The following is a 17,862-nucleotide window of genomic DNA, read 5'->3' as shown; positions in this document are numbered from 1 at the left end:
GCCCTTCACGTTTCTCCGTCATTGGCGCCGCACTTGGGGAGAGCCTAACACCCGCAAAAGGGGCCGCGTTAAACATGTCTGCCACAAGGATGGGTAGCCAAGAGGCCCGCCATGCCGCCATTTACATCTACATACTCCGCATTAAGATGTGCCAATCCTACCGTGTTGGTACGATCAATGTTAACGGCGTACACTCCGTCATCAAAATGCGAATGTAGCATGACATGAACTGCGCGGTTGACCTGGATATCACCCTCTTTCAAGTAGCCCACCCGGAGCTGCAATTGAACATTTGTGTGTGCATGGCCCACTGCATCCCATCTAGCGACGCTGCAGCGGAACCGCTATCCTCTTACGCAACGGCATCGAGGCATCATACGTCACGTATCTGCCATCTGCACGAGACCTTGCCATTACGGCTGGAGCAGTCTGTATTGTCAATGTATACGCGCCCTCCAGGACATCTCGCCGCATTGAAAGGATCACCTGATCACCTTTTATTCTGGCAAAATTGCTCCACTCATGAATGGGAATACAGCACACTACGTGGTAGGCGGCGACTTTAATGGCGTCCTGGATCTAGCTAACCAAACGCCGCGCTACTCTACCTGCCCAGCACTACGGGCACTCGTGCACATCTGGTGCTTCAAGAAACGTGGCGTCTCCTTCAAGAGGACTGCAGTGGTTATACAAACGTCACTGACCGCTCCGCCAGCCGCCTCGATCAGATATGTCTCCCGAGGGCTCTGAGCCGCCATAAGGGACGCGGAACTGTGGGCAACAGCCTTCACCGACAACCTGAAGTCGCGGTCCATGGCCACTGAACGTTTCCTACCTGTACGAGGACGCATGTCGGCGGGAGATCGTTCCCACGTGGGACTGCTGCCTCTGGAGTCTGCGTGTACATCCTTCCACCTTACATTGGTGACTCGACCGCGCCAAGCCGGCCTTCCGACGGACACTCACGGGATATGGCCGTGACAGAGCGTGCTGGCGTCGGGCAACGTCGAAATTTTATTACACAGCGTTGAGGGAACTAACGACGCAGCTACCACCACGAGACCGGCAGACAATGGTTAATAGTCTCAAAGCTCGGTTACTCCATCTCACGGGTTCCCGGGTTCGATTCCCGGCGGGGTCAGGGATTTTCTCTGCCTCGTGATGGCTGAGTGTTGTGTGCTGTCCTTAGGTTAGTTAGGTTTAAGTAGTTCTAAGTTCTAGGGGACTGATGACCATAGATGTTAAGTCCCATAGTGCTCAGAGCCATTTGAACCATTTGAACTCCATCTCACCGCGGAGCTACCTGACGGAGCCTGAGTCCAGGCAAGGGCGCAGGACACCATCCCCACCAAAATGGGAACCGTATATCACGTCATCAGAGAGAGACGCCACCGCAAACGCCACCTTGTAACATTAGTAGAGACAGCAGTGGGTGGACGTGTCGATACGTAGTGTGCCATCGTTGCAGCATTTGCCCAGCATTACAGGAGGTTTTATGCCGAAGGCCCACGGACTGTCTGCAAGTACGAAGGCATCCTGCACGATATGTCCGTCCCCGGACTCGTATCCCAGGACAACGCCCTGCTGGCCCCCATATTTGTTAGACTTAACAGCGGCCTTATCACTCAGCGCCCCAACAAATCACCGGGACTGGACAGCTTACAGAACGATTTCTCCCGCGCCTTCTATGCCCTGGTGGTTACTCAGTGGATTCAGATGCTTAAAGATCTCCTCCACGACGACTTTACCGTCCCCACGGATTTCCTCAAAGGCATCATGATACCGGTTCCAAAACTGACCGATTCTCACTGTTGTCACGACTATCATCGTCTTACGCCTGAACGCATATTATAAACTTATCGTCTGTATCCTTTGCACAGATCTTCAGGCTACAATTGGACACATGATCCATTCTGACCAGACATGTTTAGGAGACGACAAACATCATCTACAGGGTACTTGGCGCCTATGCGACATCACGGCGCTGGCGGCGGCCTGCCGCCTCCGAGACGCCCTCGTCGCCGTCGATTTTGATCGCGCATTTGATCGTATCGGCCATGGTTTCATTCGCACCGTGTTTGAATGGATGGGACTCTCGCAGGTGTCAGCAAGAGTGATCCTACGTTTAATCCACGGGGCGCGCTCCAGCACTATGGTAAACTTCCGCTAGACCAAACACATCACTCTTGGACTGTTGGTGCGACAGGGAAGCCCTTTATCACGGGTTTTATACGCGGCGGTCCTCGAACCTGCACTGCACGGCCATTGCCAACGACTGGAATGCATCTGCATTCAGGATGTGATATTCCCATGTGGTGCCTTCGCTGACGACGTGGTGCTCTTGCTGCGGTCGGGCGACGAAGGCCAAGTGACGCTTCACCGGCTGTGTCGCTGCAGTGCGGTATCAGACAGCGTCGTCAATGTGCGTAAGACGACGTACGTACATGGATGTCGGGAGAGGACTTCCACCCCCGACAGCGATCCTCTTCCAGAAGATTCCTCACTGAACGCATTGGGAGTGCAGTTCTCCAGCACAGTTAGCCGAACTGCGACAGCCATATACCGCCGGCTGCTACAACGGACACGTGCGCTGCTCCGTGACAGCAGATTCCGCAACATAGATATGATTTTTCGGACGCGTTATATCAATAGTTACCTAGCTTCCAAACTAAATTATTTTGCACTCGTTCTTCCCCTAAGGGGCATCATGGCTCATAGTTTCCAGGCGGTGGACGGATATTTTGTGACCGCAGGTCACATACTCATAGTCCGCTGCACTACTTTAACGAGACCTCTGCTGGCGGGAGGCGTGGGCTTGAATCATGTCCACAACCGCATGCGTGTGTTATACCTACGGACGACGCGACTCGCATGGACCAGGGTCTGCACCAGCTTGACGGGGACGCTGCTTCAGATTGTCGCGCCCTGGTCGAACTGAGCTACATGACCGACGATCTACAGGTGGCGAGAATGCCGCGCATGAAAGACTCTGTGTTCAAGACTGCCCCAGTCCTGAAAACACACGCGCACGCACACGCACACGCACACGCACACGCACACGCACACGCACACGCACACGCACACACACACACTCAAACAAACCAAACACCACAGATGCCAAATACACTTCAAACTCGCGTGCCTCACCCAGCCAAACGTGCTACGAAACAAATGAACACCACACAGCCACAACAACACGTAACGGCGGGGAAAACTCTGCCTATGTTTTGAAAAATCGGAGAAAGTGCAGTGTCAAGCGAACATAGGCCATGAAATCTGCCTATTCACTTCGCCAACAACATATGAGAAAGCACCACAATATCAAAGCCGTAAGTTACACATGAAAAACGTGATATATATTCATTTCCGATTGTAAATGCATAATAAACAGAAAATGGAATATTACGTTTTGCTCTTTTGCAGATGAGAAGTTGTAGCTTGCGTAGCAGAATAGCTACCAAAATAAATGTGCAGTAGTATCATGTCAGGTATGTCACGTAATGCATACATCCACTCTTTTTGCCAATTAGCTATAAACAGAAGTTTGACATAATGTTATAAACAACACATAGTGCATCAGGTCCTTAGTAAATATCTCAAATCAAATGGCTCCGAGCACTATGGGACTTAACATCTGAGGTCATCAGTCCCCTAGAACTTAGGACTACTTAAACCTAACTAACCTAAGGACATCACACACATCCATACCCGAAGCAGGATTCGAACCTAACCTGCGACCGTAGCAGTCGCGCGGTTCTAGACTGAAGCGCCTAGAACCGTTTGGCTACACCGGCCTGCTGTAAATATCTCAACTGAGAACTATGAACAACTGATGTATGAGATTTCACAACAATTATTCATTCACAACTGCAAATATTATTTAAAAAAAGTTTCGATAAATATTAATTTGTAACAACAACAATTTTTATAACAAATAAAAAAGAACCCACTGAAGATAGCACAAAATTTGCTGAAACATGTCTGGGTGAAACGAAACAGAAAAAAAGGTGTCTTGCATAAGGCGGAATTTCTCTTCCCATGGAGGAGACAGACAATGCAGCGTCTGAAGCTGGTTGCATCATCTGACAACCCGGATGAGAATCTACAGTAACCTGTTGCTCCAGCGTATCAGACTGAAGAAGGGATTGCATTTCACTAGAACGCTGTAATGACAGAACAGCAGACGATGGTTCCGATATATTATGGGAACAGACACTCCTAAGGATGGAGGAGAGGACGCAGACGCAACATTCATTTCAAGACCGACAGAACCAGCGACGTCATTCTTGGCGAAACCAGAACCGTAGTTATCCTCGGTATTCAAAGCATCACTACTGGAAGAGGCACTCTCCACCACAACCGTTTCGGAGAGGCGAGACTGGGGAGGGGTGACTTCAGAATCCTCATAATCCTGAGTCTCCCAGCGTTTAAACTGTGCTACCGGTGCCGGCGCCTTAACGGCATCGGGGGCCGCATGTGAACGTGCCGGTGACGGCAATGTCTCCCCAACGTCCTCTAAAGCTGGAGATTGCGAAGACACTAATTCAGCTAATGTCAACGGACGGCGTCTCTCACAGGACGACTTTATAACCGTAACACGGCGCGCAAAATTGGATCTGAGATGGCCACGTTCATGACAAAGGAGGTAGGTTCCTTCTCGCCCTGAATACGTAACATGAATTCGGTTCAAAAATGGCTCTGAGCACTATGGGACTTAACATCTTTGGTCATCAGTCTCCTAGAACTTAGAACTACTTAAACCTAACTAACCTAAGGACATCACACACATCCATGCCCGAGGCAGGATTCGAACCTGCGACCGTAGCGGTCACGCGGTTCCAGACTGAAGCGCCTAGAACCGCAGGGCCACAGCGGCCGGCTATGAATTCGGTAACTTCAAACATTTAGGTGTGAAGAAATTTTCTTTTCAACACTTATTTCTACGGTTCGGATAGCACTGCAGTATTGCAAGTGATGTTGAGCAGATCAGCGTTCCCGCCGAATATGCCGAACGACTCCGTAAGGAAGCAACGTTGCCTTAAGAAACGAATCGACTTTGGGTGGAAGATTGTAAACTCTAACCGGAATGTACTCTATCGCTGCATTTGCAAGAAGGACTGATCTGACGGAAACACCAAGACGTGTAAACATCACCTGAGAACCAACACCTAGAAAAGCCGGGCTACTTGCAAGGAATCGTAAAATTTCACAAAAAATACATGTAAAGCGGAATAAAAGTAAACAGTATCTTCCTGATCTCCAATCGTGTCAACCAGACAACCGTGAATTTATAGAGAACGACGCGTACTCTCGTCGAAACTGAAACGAACTGTTCCCCATCGAGGAATATTCTTGGGAGACTCGACACACATCATGGCGTGAGCAGAGAACGCCTCCGCCAGAGAACAAACGACAAAAAAAAAAAAAAAAACCGCTAGGCTACATAGATGTGACACGGGCCGATACACGCGCAAGACTGAGTACAAAAAGTTGGATGCATGCGGCAAAATTACGAACAACCTGCTCGCTTGACGCGCAAGGCTGAGCTGACCATTAGACCACGGATCAGCTAGACTCACACCTAAGCATACAGTCAGAATTTCTGGACCGGGACTCGAACCGGGATGCTCCGCTTCTCTAGAACGGTTGCCTTAACCACTTCGGCCATCCAGACACGCTTTCCGTCTCACTCAAGTTCCCAAATTCCTGCTCGAAGCACCGCAGCGACCCATGACGAATGATTGCCACTCGAAAATTTCTGATTCCTGCAGGAGTTCGGACGTCGGTTGTGCATCTACACTTAAACTTGGCGTCAAAAAGCTGCCGCACCCAAGAATTATAGATATGAGTAGTGCCTGTGTTATCGGCCATGTAACGCGCTTTTTAAATCTTTTTGAGAAGTTGCTACTCTTTCGGAAATGTCCAGCAGAACAGAAATCACTCATGAGTACAGTTTTATGGACAATATCAGTGGATGGGACCATGGTAGCGGCAGCACACTCCACGGAAGCAAACTGCTGCTATAGTATGAAGCCTATGCGTCCCTGGCTTTCCTCCACATCGATAATGGGGCTAGGTGAGGAATCCAAATCGCTGCCGGATACCAAACTTAGTATTTCGCAGGTGAGTCCACCTGCCTCTGAGTTGATCGATTTTGATTAAATTAGACATTGCATAAATTTACAACTCAAGGTAAAAAACAGACTCGTACTGGTACAGGGTATGGGTGAAATTACGGGAACACAGAGAGAAACGCATGTTTGATAAAAGCAGATGCTACGCAAGCCTGCAATTTGTGCTGTTGTTTTGATCACGAGTGGCACCTGTGGAAAATTCTTAATACGTTTCAAGAGCCAGTCGTGGTCGGAACGGTGTTCTACGTAATTTTCAGTGTATTGTGTCTGATGTAAGTGAAATCGAAGGTGGGGAAATCGTTGGTGCTCCTATGATATATGCTTCCAGAACCAAGGGGGTCGAAGTGTAGGGGTTACAAGAGGCGCCGTATCGGAGATTCACAACCGAGCGAGGTGGCGCAGTGGTTAGCACACTGGACTCGCATTCGGGAGGACGACGATTCAATCCCGTCTCCAGCCATCCTGATTTAGGTTTTCCGTGATTTCCCTAAATCGTTTCAGGCAAATGCCGGGATGGTTCCTTTGAAAGGGCACGGCCGATTTCATTCCCAATCCTTCCCTAACCCGAGCTTGCGCTCCGTCTCTAATGACTCCGTTGTCGACGGGACGTTAAACACTACCCACCACCACCTCGAAGATTCATATCGCATACAAGGAAAGCGAAAAAACATCATCCGCTAACTTACAACGTATACGAGAGTGTCTGTTGAATGGTTGTGACATATGGTCAGTGAAGAGGATTTTGACGAAATATGAGGAGATGAAAGTCATAAAACTCGCTGCAGAACTGAATGTTTCACCCGCGAACACTTTTAGTACCAAAACAACACGAACAGATCTTCATAAACTGGTAATTTCAGGGCGAGCTGAAACCACACATGAGTGATGCAAATGTCATTAACAAGAAACATGGTGCCGAAGCAACAAAACCTGGCCTTTGGAGTAATAGAAGAATGTCATTTGATCGAATGAGTCTTACTTGACACAGTTTGCAACTTCTGGCCAAGTTACCGTCCGAATAACGAAGCATGGCGTGGGCTGGATGATGATTTGCACAGCCAAATCGCGGTATTTCATGGATCCTATAGTTACACTGCTAGGTTGCATTACTGACAAGGATTGTGTGACCATTTTGGATGTTCAGGTCCATCCAATAGTACAATATTTATTCCCTCATGGCAGATGACGTGTTCACACAACTCGCATCGTCCATGACCGGTTTTGAGAGGATGAAAACGATTTGTCGCATGTCCCCTGGTCACTGCAGTCACCAAATAGCAATATTATTGAACGTTTGTGATCTATTTTGGATAGAAGGGTACGTCATCGCCATTCACCTTCATCATCGTTACCTGAACTTGCCACTGTTTTGCAGGAAGACTGGTGTACGATTCCCTTGAGAACACGGGACCTGTATTTATCCATTCTCAGACGACTGGAAGCTGTTTCGAATGCTAACCGTTTCTATACACCGTATTAGGCGTAATAATGTGTTACGTTCCTTGTGTTATCATGTTTTTGCCCACCCCTGTACGTCGCGGGAAAGAGATTCTCAGCTAGCCGGAGCGGCCGAGCGGTTCTAGGCGCTTCAGTCCGGAAACGTGCTGCTGCTACGGGCGCAGGTTGGAATCCTGCCTCGGGCATGGTGTTGTGTGGTGCCGTGACATCTACATCTACATCTACATTTATACTCCGCAAGGCACCCAACAGTGTGTGGCGGAGGGCACATTACGTGCCACTGTCATTACTTCCCTTTCCTGTTCCAGTCGCGTATGGTTGGCGGGAAGAACGACTGGCGGAAAGCCTCCGTGCGCGCTCGAATCTCTCTAATTTTACATTCGTGATCTCCTCGGGAGGTATAAGTAGGGGGAAGCAATATATTCGATACCTCATCAAGAAACGCACCCTCTCGAAACCTGGCGAGCAAGCTACACCGCGATGCAGAGCGCCTCTCTTGCAGAGTCTGCCACTTGAGTTTGCTAAACATCTCCGTAATGCTATCACGCTTACCAAATAACCCTGTGACGAAACGCGCCGCTCTTCTTTGGATCTTCTCTATCACCTCTGCCAACCCAACATGGGACGGATCCCACACTGATGAACAATACTCAAGTATAGGTCGAACGAGTGTTTTGTAAGCCACCTCCTTTGTTGATGGACTACATTTTCTAAGGACACTCTCAATGAATCTCAACCGGGCACCCGCCTTACCAACAATTAATTTTATATGATCATTCCACTTCAAATCGTTCCACACGCATACTCCCAGATATTTTACAGAAGTAACTGCTACCAGTGTTTGTTCCGCTATCATACAATCATACAATAAAGGATCCTTCTTTCTATATATTCGCAATACATTATATATGTCAAAGTTAAGGGTCAGTTGCCACTCCCTGCACCAAGTGCCTATCCGCTGCAGATCTTCCTGCATTTCGTAGCAATTTTCTAATGCTGCAACTTCTCTGTCTACTACGGTACCATCCGCGAAAAGCCGCATGGAACTTCCGACACTATCTAATATGTCATTTATATGTATTGTGAAAAGCAATGGTCTCACAACACTCCCCTGTGGCACGCCAGAGGTTACTTTAATGTCTGTAGACGTCTCTCCATTGAGGACAACATGCTGTTTTCTGTTTGCTAAAAACTCTTCAATCCAACCACACAGCTGGTCTGATATTCCGTAGGCTCTTACTTTGTTTATCAGGCGCAAGTGCGGAACTGTATCGAACGCCTTCCGGAAGTCAAGGAAAATGGCATCTTCCTGGGAGCCTGTATCTAATATTTTCTGTGTCTCATGAACAAATAAAGCGAGTTGGGTCTCACACGATCGCTGTTTCTGGAATCCGTGTTGATTCCTACAGAGTAGATTCTGGGTTTCCAGAAATGACATGATACGCGAGCAAAAAAACATGTTCGAAAATACTGCAACAGATCGATGTCAGAGGTATAGGTCTATAGTTTTGCGCATCTGCTCGACGACCCTTCTTGAAGACTGGGACTACGTGTGCTCTTTCCCAATCATTTGGAACCATCCGTTCCTCTAGAGACTTGCGGTGCATGGCTGTTAGAAGGGGGCAAGTTCTTTCGCGTACTCTGTGTAATCGAATTGGTATCCCGTCAGGTCCAGTGGACTTTCCTCTATTAAGTTAGTTAGGTTTAAGTAGTTCCAAGTCTAGGGGACTGATGACCTCAGATGTTAAGTCCCATAGTGCTCAGAGCCATTTGAACTTCCATATGGGACATAAACGTGGAAGTTTGAAATCTAACCTTGGTGCATAGTAAGGTCAAAAGGTAGTCCGTACTTGAAATTTGCGGAGGCAGTACTCCTTTAATGAACTCCATCCGCCCCGCAATGAAAAGAGTACAGATTGAATAGATGTGCGATAAACAACTTAACAAGAACTGGCGAGGGAAGGGCCGTCTCGTGACGGATGCCACTTCAGCACATGCAGCGAGACCGGCGAGGAAATTCGTCTACAGGAAGTCAAAAGACAGGTTTGCACATGGGTCATTAGCGCGTAAGTCGATCCCTGCTCTCTCCGCGGAGACAGTGCAGATACGGTCAACACGAGAGAACCGATGCGAGACCAAACATGCAGGAGAGTTCCTTTGGCTGCAGTGTTAGCCAAACAGTTGAGCCAGAGCAGTCTGCTTCGCGTTGTTCGTCGAGGCCAGCGCTGCTGGAGTGTGCAAATACGTACGAGCCGTAAGTAACTTACTGAGCGCCGGCCGACGGCAAAATGCGCTCGCTGGCTGGCAGGCGACATCCTCTCCGGCCGGCAGGGGACGAGATAAAACTCCCCGGGGCCCGCAGCCGCTGCAAAAACTACCTGCACGGAGAGCCGGCAGCGCGGACGCAGCAAAGGCGGAGCGCAGCTTAAAGGGACGCACGGGACCGGCCAGAAGGGTTTCTGCTTGAACTTGGGATTAAGGCTGCCCGTTGTAGCTGACGGCTCCCTCTTGACGCGAGGAAGGTTGTGAAAGAAGCACTTGCGTACAAGCTGTACATAAATAATGACGATCTTTTGTTTTCAATGCGGCACTGTGCAGCTTGTCTCGATATCTTTATTCCGACGGTTGGCAGAGCTAATGAACGTGGGTAATTGGTGATCAGGTGTTCATGACAAATTTTCTGGGAATTCATTTCCGCCTGCTATGCAAATTGCTAATTATTTTATCACACAGTCATATTTCGGCACATTCGAGTCATCATCAGTGGGTGTTTATAGTGAGGTGTTAGTCAAAAATGTTCAGATGTGTGTGAAATCTTATGGGACTTAACTGCTAAGGTCATCAGTCTCTAAGCTTACACAGTACTTATCCTAAATTATCCTAAGGACAAACACACACCCATACCCGAGGGAGGACTCGAACCTCCGCCTGGACCAGCCGCACAGTCCATGACTGCAGCGCCCGAGACCGCTCGGCTAATCCCGCGCGGCGAGGTGTTAGTCTCTAGATGAGAATAAAAACACTCGTTGATGATGAGACACGTGTGCCGAAACTTTTGTGTGTAGTAAAACGATTAGTCGTTTCCGTAGAAGCGGACTAAATCTAGTCAGCAAACAGATCCTCTGCTTGAGTTTTAAAACAAAACGATGATGATATATTTTGTTCAGTAGGTCCCAGGTGCTTGAGAAGAAGCAAGTGTGTCGCCAAAGAAGCTACTATATGACTTTATTTATTGCAGACTAGGTTCGATAGTAGTATTGTCTTCTAATCGACGTCATTATAGTAGATAACTGACGACATCAACATAAATGCAACAGCTGCAGATACGAAAAGGGCGGCGGAAGACTGGGAGGACCGGGGAACGGAAAACTTGCAGAGGTGGACGTGCCTAGAGGGCAGATCACCACCACCGCCTTCGTCATAATTAACAACATTATCTTCATCATGCACAAACGTGATCCCTTAAATATGTCAATGAGTAATATGTATACAAAAAATTAGTTGATACCAAGCTTCAAAACTTAGTTAGTACCTCCCCCCTCCCGCAACATTTCTTCCCCCATCGCCGATTCCTCGAAGCATTGATCTTTAGCCAAAAGCTAGTTTTTCACGCACCTCAATGTTTGTGACGTCGTTTGCGTTAAACTATGCGTCATACAACGATATAATTTTACAGACATGTCCAGTGGTACCTGTGGATACCGTTTGCAGAATGTGTTGCGGACAGAGTTAGCACAAAGAAGTAAAAAATGATAACACCGTGCCCGATGCTGAAGTCTTACTCCGCGATCAGCGAAAATGTAGCAATCAATGAAATTCTATTCTTTCATTACTTTGCGAGGGACGTGTGCAATAAAAAGTTTCGGTACAGTTTTAAATTATGTGTGCGGTTTGTTGGAAGTCGGTAAGTGCTCTCATTATCGCAGTTTTTGGGTGAATATAGTCTGAGTAACATGCGTACTGCGACTCACACAGGCTCAAGTCAGATACACGGTTTCTAACTTTAAGCCTTGACTTACTGTGTTAAACCTTCAACGTAAGATTGCACCTCCCACCGAGTCGATTACGACAGCATTTTAGATTTTTAAATTCAGAAAATATTTATATGAAACTGAAAATATCAAATTTTTTTCTCCTGGAAGCCGTTAGATAGGAAACCTTCAATTGGGATTGCGTGACCGGGTGACCAGTTAAGCTGTGTAGTAGTACGTCGCTAGTGGAGCCATACAGCTGGTAAACATTTAAGTAACCTCATATTCGCCAAAATCTGCTGCTAATCGAACGACATAACTTTTTCGCAAAACCTTTCATCACACAGGTCAACATCAGGTACCATAAAATACCTGTTTACTCTACTACATCGGAAGTTCACTGAGGATTTTTGCGGATGATACTGTAGTATATCGAGAGATTGTAAAAATGGAAAATTGTACTGAAATGCAGGAGGATCTGCAACGAATTGACGCATAGTGCAGGGAATGGCAATTTAATCTCAAAGTAGACAAGTGTAATGTGATGCGAATACATAGAAAGAAAAAATCCTTTATCATTTAGCTACAATATAGCAGGTCAGCAACTGGAAGCAGTTCATTCCATAAATCATCTGGTAGTAGGCATTAGGAGTGACTTAAAATGGAATGATCATATAAAGTTGATCGTCGGTAAAGCAGATGCCAGACTGAGATTCATTGGAAGAATCCTAAGGAAATGCAATCCGAAAACAAAGGAAGTAGGTTACAGTACACTTGTTCGCCCACTGCTTGAATTCTGCTCACCAGTGTGGGATCCGTACCAGATAGGGTTGATAGAAGAGATAGAGAAGATCCAATGGAGAGCAGCGCGCTTTGTTACAGGATCATTTAGTAATCGCGAAAGCGTTAAAAAGATGATAGATAAACTCCAGTGAAAGACTCTGCAAGAGAGACGCTCAGTAGCTCGGTACGGGCTTTTGTTGAAGTTTCGAGAACATACCTTCACCGAGGAGTCAAGCAGTATATTGCTCCCTCCTACGTATATCTCGCCAAGAGACCATGGGGATAAAATCAGAGATATTAGACCCACACATTGGCATACCGACGATCTTTGTTTCCACGAACAATACGAGACTGGAACAGAAGGGAGAACCGATAGAGATACTGAAGGTACCCTCCGCCACACACCGTCAGGTGGCTTGCGGAGTATGGATGTAGATGTAGAAGTAGATGTAGATAACAAGAAACATAACCCGTTACAGTCATAACCGTGGATTGATCATACAGCATCACAGCTACGATAGTCAGCGGCCATAGCACGAATGTCACGTTCACTGGAGTAACAACTGATCCCACCTGATTATAATTTGTCATTCCAACTCCTGGTAAATACAGGCTGATCGGTCTCTAACGCAACCGCCTGGCCGGCCGGAGTGGCCGAGCGGTTAAAGGCGCTACAGTCTGGAACCGCACGACCGTTACGGTCGCAGGATCGAATCCTGCCTCGGGCATGGATGTGTGTGATGTCCTTAGGTTATTTAGGTTTAAGTAGTTCTAAGTTCTAGGGGACTTATGACCACAGCAGTTGAGTCCCATAGTGCTCAGAGCCATTTGAACCATTTTTTGCAACCGCCTGGCGGGGATTTCTTTCCTCGCCTCCTGGCAGCCAGCGGCGGTGCTGGCAGGGAATAAACTGTATTTCTCTTGCACCTTTGTCTGTGCAGAAATATTCCGCAGGTAGCACGTGTTTGTTAGGCGACGCAATACAATGTATTGAATGAAAGTGTCTCGAGTGAAATGTGAAATATTAGCGTTCTGTATGCCATAGAGTATTCATGAATGATTCATACATGCGTACGGAATCGGCGCGTGCAGTAAGGAGATTATTTCTAAAGGAATTTCCTGGTGTTCAACACTTAAAAGTTCCTGATCGGAGTACGATTCATCGATTAATAAATACATTTCGCGAAGCGGGAAGAGTTCTTGACAAGAAACATACCCAACCACGTACAGTACTCACAGAAGGAGCTTTGGGTGACACTGGGCTTGATCTGTAAGGGTCTCATAGAAAATTAGTTCGACTTCTTTCACAACAAATCGGAATTTTCTACGGCTCTATTCAAACGGCTATAAAGTTACTAAAGTTAGAACCGTGTAAAGCAACTGCAGCGCGAGAACTTAAACTGACTGACCCCGCCAAAAAAGGAGGTGGTTTTGTGAATGGAATTTGTATAGCGTGCATGACAGACAGATTGACTCTCACCTAACTTACTTTTCAAGCGGATTATGGTTCACCGAAGTGGAATATGTTAAATTCACAAAATAACAGTTATTGGAGTTCTAAAGAGCCTAAAGTAATACACTATGTACCCCTGCATGATAATAAAATAGGAGTGTGGTGCGTTATTTTTTTTGCAGGAAACAATCAACGGTGAGACATGTATTTTGCGGTCATTTTCGGGCAGTTAACGGGAAGAGAACGTGCTTTCGCAACTTTTAAGCAGTACTCTGCGACGGCGCGAAGAGACAACTTCACATTACAGAAAATTAATGACATGTTCCAGGATACAGCTACCACTAACAAGATATGGCCTTCTCGTTCCCCCGATTTAATCCCCTTTGACTTTTTTCTGTGTGTGTGTGTGGGGGGGGGGGGGGGGAATTAAGAAAGGAAGTATACAAATCTAATCCATACGCTTTAGACGAAGTTAAACCTAACATTCGTCAGGAAATTGCTACCATTTGTCAAAGGGAACTGCAGAAGAGTGTAATGAGCAATTTCCTAAGCAGGTGTCAGAAATGTTTCAACAATAAAGGGAGGCAGTTAGAGCATCTCCTTCCTTAGCGTAAGTGAGTGATTCGCTTTTCTTTTTAGGTACTGATGTTATGTATGTTAAAAATAACTTACGCGTCACGCCATACTATACGTTATGTCACCCACATCGAGGGCACAGCAGCGGGCCTCGCTGATCGGCTAATCCCATGAAAGCGGACGCATTAACGATTGATCAGCCGGTAGAACTTGTCTTCTATCAGTAGTTATTTTGGTGAAGATATCGTTCTCTAGATAATTTTAGAACGACTGTGTTAATCTGTCGGATGTTAAAAGAAGAAAAGGCTTACTTTGGAGTCATCTCTTGTGGCACTGTTATTTTGGTCGTTAAACATATCGTTGGTTTCACGGAGCTAATTGTTCCTGTAACTTACTAGCAACCCTCTTCATTTCAGCATCACCGCTGCGTCCCACACCACCGACGATCTAATGTATTCATATCTAGGCCTGTCCCTCCGATTCTTTCCCTCTATCATCCCCTCAGCTACAGTTTCAGTAACGAGTCATGTCATGTCTTGTGCGAGTCATTCTATCTTTTCGTTTGATTGTCACGAATGTCTTTTGACTTTGGCGGTCGTAGACACTGGGATAAAATGTTCTGGTATCCTGTTCCATTTCAAACCACCTTCGTCAAAAATCGAAGTTTAGAACCTTATAACACTTATATCGCTTAGGAGTAGGTTATTTTAAGTAAATATGTATCTGCAGTTTATGAAGTCTGCATTCCGTGTTGTTTGAACTCCTTGATGTATGGCAAGAAAATTAGAGTTTTGTAATGTAAATATGAAAAAATCAGAAGAATATACTGAAATTTTCAATTATTATAATATGAATATGTTTATGAAAGAAGTAGGATGTTAAAAGCTGGTTCACGCATATGGCACTTGTATTTGTAACACGTAAATGCTGTAGGGACCTCCCTCCGCAACGAAAGTAGCATGGCGCCATGAAAAAGGTGGGTTTGGCGGTCGAACTGGGCGGCTCCTTTGTGTGAATGGCACGCAGTGTGTGGCTAGCCTTAGCATGGTGCATATCGACGGTGCTAAGAGAGGCAATTGGAAGCTGCATTAGAAGGGATTTGCCTCGGATGTGGCTTTGGCTATTTTTTGGTATTCACAGAATAATGAAATGGCTCTAATATGTTGAAAATCCGACGCCAAGAAGAGATTTTACAGAGCATTCGCACATCAAGAGCCTTGGGTACAGTTAGCCGCCATTTCGTCTGCTCCAAAGACTTCATACTTTCAGTTACGCAGTGTATATTGGCGTAGCCCAGTTAATTTACGTGTTGTTTCCATTAGAATCGCATAAAACGTCAATTGATGTTCGAAACCATAACTTCAATCCTGATCACGAACCTACGCAGGGTCCTCACCTAAATGCTACTAAAAGAGCGTATTCTGATTTTAATGAACAACTCTGGCATTCATGTGTTTGAAAGTGATATTTTGTCTAATGTAAAAGGAGAAGCAAAAAAAAAGTAACAGTGAAATCAGGATGCTTTGTTTGTGGGCTGCTACAAGTGCAATTGTTAATGCAGCAAGTTTAAGTACCAAAATTTAAAGATCAATCAATAGGAAAGTGAAAACCTTAATTATTTAAAAGCTAAAACCATAAAAAATGAAGTTGAGTAGGCTTTAGCTAAAGTATGGTTAGTTTATTGTAAAATCTAGTTTTGTAGGATTACAGTGCATAATTGTGTAAATATTTTTGCCAAAAATACCTGCTTCACAGGTGATTAAAGTACAACTACATAAAAATCTTTAATGAACCTACTTGCGGTAATACTATTAGAAGTGAAGTTATGCACATTTCCAAAGATAGTGTAGTTTTGGTATCCATCATGAGTGGTTCCTTTTAATTAATCCCAGTGTTGCATTTTATTACCTTGCAAAGTAGTTTAACTGAATTATTGGCTTTTAGAGATAGTTTTTACTTTTGCAATAATAAAAGAACCTTGGCTAGTGAAACCATAACAGTTCATGGGTCCGCATCATATTGCCCTCCAAAAAAAAAAAAAAAATGAATTATTACTGTTACTAAGGAAAACTGCTATATGCAGAGGAGCCTAAACAGTGTATTTGAGATGTTGTTCATCTTTATTTGTGTTACGCATGTCAATCAAGATAGAAGCCCCTGTTGTCCAAAATTAGTTCTGCACTACATGCAGTGACGTTTCAGTATTTTGATTAAGTAAGACTAATGATTGTGGCCGTCATTAGCATGAGCTCGGTGCAGTTTTGCTCCCCATAATTTACTGGCGTGTGTGTTATTAGTGACTGCTGCTACACATAATACGGAGTGCATTGTGTCAGTTTGTAGCCTGTTTGCTACTCAAAGGGAAATCTCAACAAAATTAAGTTCAATAATTAATATCCAATTTTCTCAAATATATATTTCCAAATTAAAGTGCCTAACTAGGATTGAGACTGTTCATTTTTTTTCATTCACTTTTACTTTTACCACTTCTGTTAAATCCCAAGATTAAGGTCCTTTTGGTTTTACTGTCAAGTTCACATAATTTGAAATTATAGTCTAATACGCTTTTCCATTAGACACAAGCACAGTCGAACTTCGAAGCCTCTCAGAGGGTAACATCAGCGTGTTCTACGACGTATTAGTGTTATACGTAGCTTTTCCCGTGACAGAACTGAAGGTTCAGTTATTAGGGAATAGTGTTATACCCTCTACTGGGATCTTCATCTTCTGGCGTCCCTAGCTGATAAAGTTGAAGGGGTCAAGATTAGATACAGTGGAGGAGACTCAAGTGTAGTCACAGAGTGTACCTAACTCCTGTGAAGAAAACTGTTCTCAGGGTTTGTACTTTGTGAGATTACAGACCTTGTGTTTATGCAAAGTCTTGCGAAAATAACCCTACTGAGCCTGTATCTAATTACATCGCCCCGAAAGAACTCGTTTTACTTCCGAATTGTGTGGAACAAAACATCCTTCAATGAAATAGTCTTCTAAACGTGTAAATCCCACAAAATTCTATTAATAATCTCGTAAACGTTGAAGGTTTTGGCTTTACTTCGCTACACTTATCCCCTGTAATCAACAAAACTCGATGTTTCTACTCATGATAGTGTAGTAACATGACTCTGAGTACGATGTAAACATAGTCTGTGTGGTCTGACAGCTGTCACACTCAGTTTTACTCTCGCCGCAAAGCTTGCACCAATAGAAGCTTGCACCAATAGCGAATAAGTAGCTTTAATCCTATCGGTCGGTGCCCAGAAACTAATGGCGGGTACCGCGATTTACGCGTGCAAACGTATCACACGATAAACTAAGCCTACTCAATTCTGAATTAATTCTATATTCATATTTATAACACTTCCCTCCAAAAGGCACACAAAATACATGCAAATGCAACAGCTTTAACTTAAAATGAAATATAACTTAAGTGAAAGAAAACTGCTTAAATAATGGCAGGTAAACAATACCTACAATGAATGCTAACAGT

Source organism: Schistocerca cancellata, chromosome 1 (genome assembly GCF_023864275.1).
Source record: "Schistocerca cancellata isolate TAMUIC-IGC-003103 chromosome 1, iqSchCanc2.1, whole genome shotgun sequence".
Classification (NCBI taxonomy): domain Eukaryota; kingdom Metazoa; phylum Arthropoda; class Insecta; order Orthoptera; family Acrididae; genus Schistocerca; species Schistocerca cancellata.
The sequence above is the reverse complement of the archived record's forward strand: the minus strand, read 5'-3'. Positions refer to the sequence as shown.